Genomic DNA, 8,190 nt, shown 5'->3' with positions numbered 1-8,190 from the left:
TTGAAATTCAGAATGGTTGGCTTCTTAGGAACTCAGAATCCAGATAGTGTTATTGATTCTCCTAGTAGAGTATGTGATTCTTGAACACAGCTACTTTATGAGTCTTGGCCGTGGCCCAAAGCACTCTGTCTTCCAGTATTACCACCGGATACATACATGCCACAGACACATAATTGGGTGAACCTTTTTAGATTGTGACTCAGCTTTGCTAAAGTCCCCAATTAGAGGTGTCCAGGGTTCTTAAGCACACTCTTTTTGCCTTGGATCACAACTTTATTCTTTCTTTTTCTTTCTTTTTCTCTTTCCCTTTTTTTTTCTTCTTTTTTTTTTTCGCTTGCTTCTCTTTTTTTTTTTGTATTCACTGCTTTTTCTTGCTTCAAGAATCATTTTTAATGATTTTTCAGATCCTCAGTAACATGTCTCCTTTTTCATCATTCTTTCAAGAGCCAACCTTCATGAACCACAAATTCAAAAGACATATGCACTGTTCAATCATACATTCAGAAGACAAGAGTATTGCCACCACATCAAAACAATTAAACTGTTATAAAATTCAAAATTCATGCAATTCTTTCTTTTTTTTTTTCAATTAAGCACGTTTTTATTCAAGAAAGGTGATGGATTCATAGGACATTCATAACTTTAAGGCATAGACACTAAGACACTAATGATCACAAGACACAAACATGGATAAACATAAGCATAAAATTCGAAAAACAGAAGAATAAAGAACAAGGAAATCAAAGAACGGGTCCACCTTAGTGATGGCGGCTCTTTCTTTCTCTTGAAGATCCTATGGAGTGCTTGAGCTCCTCAATGTCTCTTCCTTGTCTTTGTTGCTCCTCCCTCATGATTCTTTGATCTTCTCTAATTTCATGGAGGATGATGGAGTATTCTTGATGCTCCACTCTTAGTTGTCCCATGTTGGAACTCAATTCTCCTAGGGAGGTGTTCAGTTGCTCCCAATAGTTTTGTGGAGGAAAGTGCATCCCTTGGGGCATCTCAGGGATCTCATGATGAGTGGGGTCTCTTGTGTGCTCCATCCTTTTCTTAGTGATGGGCTTATCCTCATCAATGGGGATGTCTCCCTCTATGTCAACTACAACTAACGAGGTGACAAATGAATGAGGAAAGGCTAACCTTGCTAAGGTAGAGGACTTGGTCCAACCTTGATCAAAGTTGACCCTTCTAGTGTAAGGATGTTCATCTCCTTGCATCATGGGCAAATTGAATGCCAACCTTACACTTTCCGGACTAAAATCCAAGTAATTCCCCCGAACCATAGTAAGATAATTCTTTGGATTCGGGTTCACACTTTGATCATGGTTCTTGGTGATCCATGCATTGGCATAGAACTCTTGAACCATCAAGATTTCCGACTTGTTGAATGGGGTTGGTAAGACTTCCCAACCTCTTCTTCGGATCCCATGTCGATCTCCGGATATTCACACCCTTTTGAGTGAAAAAGGGACCTCGGGGATCACCTTTCAAGGCCACAACTTCATAGAAGTGGTCTTGATGCACCCTTGAGATGAATCTCTCCATCTCCCATGACTCGGAGGTGAAAGCTTTTGCCTTTCCTTTCCTCTTTTTAGAGGTTTCTCCGGCCTTGGATGCCATAATGGTTATGGAAAAACAAAAAGCAATGCTTTTACCACACCAAACTTAAAATGTTTGCTCGTCCTCGAGCAAAGAAGAAGAAGAGAGTAAGAAGAGAAATGAGGAGAAAGGAATGGCTTTGTATTCGGCCAAAGGGAGAGATATGGTGTTTAAGGTGTGTGAAAAAGAAGGAGTGAAGGAGGGTTTTATATAGGAGAGGGGAGAGGGTTGTTCGGCCATTTGAGGGTGGTTTGGGTGGGAAAGTGGTTTTTATTTGAATGGTGGGGTAGGATGGATGGATGTGAGTGGTGAAGAGAAGGAGGGAATTCATTCTGTTTTTGCTTTTTTTCATTGATTTTGTGACTTCTCATGATCATCAACCTACAAGAAAGATAAAATAACAAAGAAAATAGTTAATTATAAAACATTGGGTTGCCTCCCAACAAGCGCTTCTTTAATGTCATTAGCTTGACAGAGGACTCTCATGGAGCCTCACATTTTCTCAGAGCAATGTTGGAACCTCCCAACACCAAACTTAGAGTTTGAATGTGGGGGTTCAACACCAAACTTAGAGTTTGGTTGTGGCCTCCCAACACCAAACTTAGAGTTTGACTGTGGGGGCTCTGTTTGGCTCTGTTTTGAGAGAAGCTCTTCATGCTTCTTCTCCATGGTGATAGAGGGATATCCTTGAGCCTTAAGCACAAAGGATTCTTCATTCACTTGAATGATTAACTCTCCTCTATCAACATCAATCACAGCCTTTGCTGTGGCTAGGAAGGGTCTGCCAAGGATGATGGATTCATCCATGCACTTCCCAGTCTCTAGGACTATGAAATCAGTAGGGATGTAATGGTCTTCAACTTTTACCAGAACATCCTCTACAAGTCTATGAGCTTGTTTTCTTGAGTTGTCTGCCATCTCTAGTGAGATTTTTGCAGCTTGCACCTCAAAGATCCCTAGCTTCTCCATTACAGAGAGGGGCATGAGGTTTACACTTGACCCTAAGTCACACAAGGCCTTCTTGAAGGTCATGGTGCCTATGGCACAAGGTATTGAAAACTTCTTCCCAGGATCTTGCCTCTTTTGAGGCAGTTTCTGCCTAGACAAGTCATCCAGTTCTTTGGTGAGCAAAGGGGGTTCATCCTCCCAAGTCTCATTTCCAAATAACTTGTCATTTAGCTTCATGATTGCTCCAAGGTATTTAGCAACTTGCTCTTCAGTGACATACTCATCCTTTTCAGAGGAAGAATACTCATCAGAGCTCATGAATGGCAGAAGTAATTCCAATGGAATCTCTATGGTCTCATTTTGAGTCTCAGATTCCCATGGTTCCTCATTTGGGAACTCATTGGAGGCCAGTGGACGTCCAGTGAGGTCTTCCTCAGTGGCGTTCACTGCCTCTTCTTCCTCCCAGAATTCGGCCATGTTAATGGCTTTGCACTCTCCTTTTGGATTTTCTTCTGTGTTGCTTGGGAGAGTACTAGGAGGGATTCAGTAACTTTCTTGCTCAGCTGTCCCCTTGTGCCTCCAAATTCCTAATGGAGGACCTTGTTTCAGTCATGAAACTTTGAGTGGTTTTGATTAGATCAGAGACCATGGTTGCTAAGTCAGAGGGATTCTGCTTAGAACTCTCTGTCTGTTGCTGAGAAGATGATGGAAAAGGCTTGCCATTGCTAAACCTGTTTCTTCCACCATTATTGTTATTGAAACCTTGTTGAGGTCTTTCTGATTCTTCCATGAGAAATTTGGGTGATTTCTCCATGAAGAATTGTAGGTGTTTCCATAGGGTTCTCCTAGGTAATTCACCTCTTCTATGAAGGTTCTCAGGATCATAGGCTTCTTCCTCAGATGAAGCTTCCTTAGTACTGCTTGGTGCATTTTGCATTCCAGACAGACTTTGAGAGATCAAATTGACTTGTTGAGTCAATATTTTGTTCTGAGCCAATATGGCATTCAGAGTATCAATCTCAAGAACTCCTTTCTTCTGACTAGTCCCATTGTTCACAGGATTTCTTTCAGAAGTGTACATGAATTGGTTATTTGCAACCATTTCAATCAGCTCTTGAGCTTCTGCAGGCGTCTTCTTCAGATGAAGGGATCCTCCAGCAGAGCTATCCAAAGACATCTTGGATAGTTCAGAGAGACCATCATAGAAAATACCTATGATGCTCCATTCAGAAAGCATGTCAGAAGGGCACTTTCTGATTAATTGTTTGTATCTTTCCCAAGCTTCATAGAGGGATTCTCCATCCTTCTGTCTGAAGGTTTGGACTTCCACTCTAAGCTTGCTCAATTTTTGAGGTGGAAAGAACTTTGCCAAGAAGGCATTGACTAGCTTTTCCCAAGAGTCCAGGCTTTCTTTAGGTTGAGAGTCCAACCATATTCTAGCTCTGTCTCTTACAGCAAAAGGGAATAGCATCAGTCTGTAGACCCCAGGGTCAAACCCCATTAGTCTTGACTGTGTCACAGATTTGCAAGAATTCAGCTAAGAACTGATGAGGATCTTCCAATGGAAGTCCATGGAACTTGCAATTCTGTTGCATTAGAGAACTAATTGAGGCTTAAGCTCAAAGTTGTTTACCCAATGGCAAGGATAGAGATGCTTCTCCCATAGAAGTCGGGAGTAGGTGCAGTAAAGTCACCCAGCACCTTCCTTGCATTGTTTGCATTGTTTGTTGTTTTTCGGCTGCCATGTGTTCTTCTTCTTTGAAGAATTCGGTCAGGTCCTCTAAAGAGAGTTGTGCTTTGGCTTCTCTTAGCTTTCTCTTCAAGGTCCTTTCAGGTTCAGGATCAGGCTCAACAAGAATGCTTTTGTCTTTGCTCCTGCTCATAAGAAAGAGAAGGGAACAAGAAATGTGGAATCCTCTATGTCACAGTATAGAGATCCCTTGAGTGTCAGAGGAAAAGAAGAGTAGAAGACAGAAGTGGAAAATTCGAACTTATCAAAGGAGATGGAGTTCGAATTTTTGCATTAAGGAATAGTGTTAGTCCATAAATAGAAGGATGTGAGGAGAAGGGAAGTAATTTTCGAAAATTAAGTAGAAGATTTTGAAAACATTTTTGAAAAACATTACTTAATTTTCGAAAATGAAAGTGGGAGAGAAGTAAAATGATTTTTGAAAAAGATTTTGAGATTAGAAATCAAAAAGATTTGATTGAAAACTATTTTGAAAAAGATGAGGTTAAGAAGATATGATTGATTTTAAAAATATGTGATTGAAAAGATATGATTTGAAAACAATTTTAAAGAGATTTGATTTTTTTTTTAAAAATTAGTAACTTGGCTATCAAGAAAAGATATGATTCAAACATTAAACCTTTCTCAACAGAAAAGGCAACATACTTGAAATGTTGAATCAAATCATTAGTTGATAGTAAGTATCTTTGAAAAAGGAAGGGAATTGATTTTGAAAACATTTGATTGAAAAGATATGATTTGAAAAAGATTTGATTTTGAAAAACTTTGAAAACTTGAAAAAAAAATTTGATTTGAAAACAAAATTCTCCCCCTTGTGCCATCCTGGCGTTAAACGCCCAGAATGGTGCACATTCTGGCGTTTAACGCCCAAAACCATACCCTTTTGGGCGTTAAACGCCCAACCAGGTACCCTGGCTGGCGTTTAAACGCCAGTCTGTCCTTCTTCATTGGGCGTTTTGAACGCCCAGCTTTTTCTGTGCAATTCCTCTGCTGTATGTTCTGAATCTTCAATTCTCTGTATTATTGACTTGAAAAGACACAAATTAAAAATATTTTTGGATTTTTAATAATCAAAATGCAACTAAAATCAAATAACAATGCATGCAAGACACCAAACTTAGCAGTTTGTATACCACTGACACTAACAATATGAGAATGCATATGACACAAAAAATACTTCAAGTCAATAGAATTCAAAGATTAGAGCAAGTAAATCATCAAGACATCTTGAAGATCATTAAGACACATACAATGCATGCAATTGACACCAAACTTAAGATGAGACACTAGACTCAAACAAGAATTTTGGATTTTATGATTTTTTGATTTTTTTGTTTTGTGTTTTCGAAAATTAAGTGGAAAAAGATATCAAAATTCTTAATGAGAATTCCAGGAATCAGTGCAATGTTAGTCTAAGACTCCGGTCCAGGAATTAGACATGGCTTCACAGCCAGCCAAGCTTTCAAAGAAAGCTTCGGTCCAAAACACTAGACATGGCCAAAGGCCAGCCAAGCCTTAGCAGATCACTGCTCCAAAAGCAAGATTGATAAATATCAACAAGCTCTTGTGATGACAAGTTGAAACCTCGGTCCAATGAGATTAGACATGGCTTCTCAGCCATCCAGACTTCAACAATTCATCATGAAACTCTAGAATTCATCTTCAAGAATTTCGAAAAAAAAAATACCTAATCTAAGCAACAAGATGAACCGTCAGTTGTCCAAACTGAACAATCCTTGGCATTGTTACCAAAAGCTTGCTCAAAACTTGAACAATCCCCGGCAACGGCGCCAAAAACTTGGTGCGCGAAATTGTGAACAATACTTTTCACAACTCTCATAATCCCCGGTCATGAACTCCAAGAACTTGGTAGCTCAATCCCATGGCATTACACAACTTCGCACAACTAACCAGCAAGTGCACTGGGTCGTCCAAGTAATACCTTACGTGAGTAAGGGTCAATCCCACGGAGATTGTTAGTATGAAGCAAGCTATGGTCATCTTGTAAATCTTAGTCAGGCAGACTCAAATGGATATGGATGAACGAAAATAACATAAAAGATATAGAGATACTTATGTAATTCATTGGTAGGAACTTCAGATAAGCGCATGAAGATGCCTTCCCTTCCGTCTCTCTGCTTTCCTACTGTCTTCATCCAATCCTTCTTCTTCCTTTCCATGGCAAGCTTGTGTAGGGTTTCACCGTTGTCAATGGCTACCTCCCATCCTCTCAGTGAAAACGATTGCATATGCTCTGTCACAGCACGCGGAATTCAGCTGTCGGTTCTCGGTCAGGCCGGAATAGAATCCATTGATTCTTTTACGTCTGTCACTAACGCCCTGCCTGCTAGGAGTTTGAAGCGCGTCACAGTCATTCAATCATTGAATCCTACTCAGAATACCACAGACAAGGTTAGACCTTCCGGATTCTCTTGAATGCTGCCATCAGTTCTCGCCTATACCACGAAGACTCTGATCTCACGGAATGGTTGGCTCGTTTGTCAGGCGAGCACTCGGTTGTCAGGCGATCAACCATGCATCGTGCAATCAGGAATCCAAGAGACATTCACTAGAGCCTTGGTTGCTTGTAGAACAAAAGTGGTTGTCAGTCACCTTGTTCATAAGTGAGAATGATGATGAGTGTCACGGATCATCACATTCATCAAGTTGAAGAACAAGTGATATCTTAGAACAAGACAAGCGGAATTGAATGGAAGAATAATAGTAATTGCATTAATACTCGAGTACAGCAGAGCTCCACACCTTAATCTATGGTGTGTAGAAACTCCCCGTTGAAAATACATAAGCATAAGGTCTAGGCATGGCCGTGAGGCCAGCCTCCCAATGATCTAAGAACTAGATGTCCAAAGATGATCAAGGATCAAAAACAATCCAAAGATATAAATAAAATAAAGGTCCTACTTATAGAAAACTAGTAGCCTAGGTGTACAGAGATGAGTAAATGACATAAAATCTACTTCCGGCCCACTTGGTGTGTGCTTGGGCTGAGCAATGAAGCAATTTCGTGTAGAGACTCTTCTTGGAGTTAAACGCCAGCTTTTATGCCAGTTTGGGCGTTTAACTCCCATTTGGGTGCCAGTTCCAGCGTTTAACGCTGGGATTCCTGAGGGTGACTTTGAACACCGGTTTGGGCCATCAAATCTTGGGCAAAGTATGAACTATCATATATTGCTGGAAAGCCCAGAATGTCTACTTTCCAACGCCATTGAGAGCGCGCCAATTGGGCTTCTGTAGCTCCAGAAAAGCCACTTCGAGTACAGGAAGGTCAGAATCCAACAGCATCTGCAGTCCTTTTCAGTCTCTGAATCAGATTTTTGCTCAGGTCCCTCAATTTCAGCCAGAAAATACCTGAAATCACAGAAAAACACACAAACTCATAGTAAAGTCCAGAAAAGTGATTTTTAACTAAAAACTAATAAAAATATACTAAAAACTAACTAGATCATACCAAAAACATACTAAAAACAATGCCAAAAAGTGTATAAATTATCCGCTCATCAAAAGGGTTCAAACCCAAGCAAAGAACTATTGAGAAGAATTCTATCTCTCTTAAAGTCTCTCTAGCGGTGATGCAGAATGTTACTTCATCCTCGAAGAACTCCAATATGAAGGTTATGGAATGGGAGATGCTCAATAGGATAAGACATTTAGCACAACAAGAATAGGAAGTTTTTCAATTGCTTGAAGATGGCAGAACATGTGCTTAAAAGGCATGTCGTTCAAAATCCTTTCTTAACACAATCTCCTTTGTGTCATGATGCTACGATGGTGGTGACAGCCAGGGAAGAAGGGACATACCCAGATAGACCACCAGATAATGACAAGAAGGGAACCTCGATTAGCAAGAAAGGTAAGAAGCATATGGTCTTTAT

The 8,190-nt window shown here is 40.2% G+C and overlaps 1 non-coding gene across 1 annotated transcript; it reads left to right on the top strand.

Annotated features, from left to right (window-relative positions):
• Positions 1-3,778: 3,778 nt before the first annotated feature.
• On the top strand, positions 3,779-3,886 carry LOC130964977 (small nucleolar RNA R71). Its single transcript, XR_009081039.1, has one exon. It is a non-coding gene; the product is annotated as a small nucleolar RNA R71 (small nucleolar RNA).
• Positions 3,887-8,190: the final 4,304 nt, after the last annotated feature.

This window comes from Arachis stenosperma, chromosome 2 (genome assembly GCF_014773155.1).
Source record: "Arachis stenosperma cultivar V10309 chromosome 2, arast.V10309.gnm1.PFL2, whole genome shotgun sequence".
NCBI classification, from domain to species: Eukaryota; Viridiplantae; Streptophyta; class Magnoliopsida; order Fabales; family Fabaceae; genus Arachis; species Arachis stenosperma.
The sequence above is the reverse complement of the archived record's forward strand: the minus strand, read 5'-3'. Positions and strand labels throughout refer to the sequence as shown.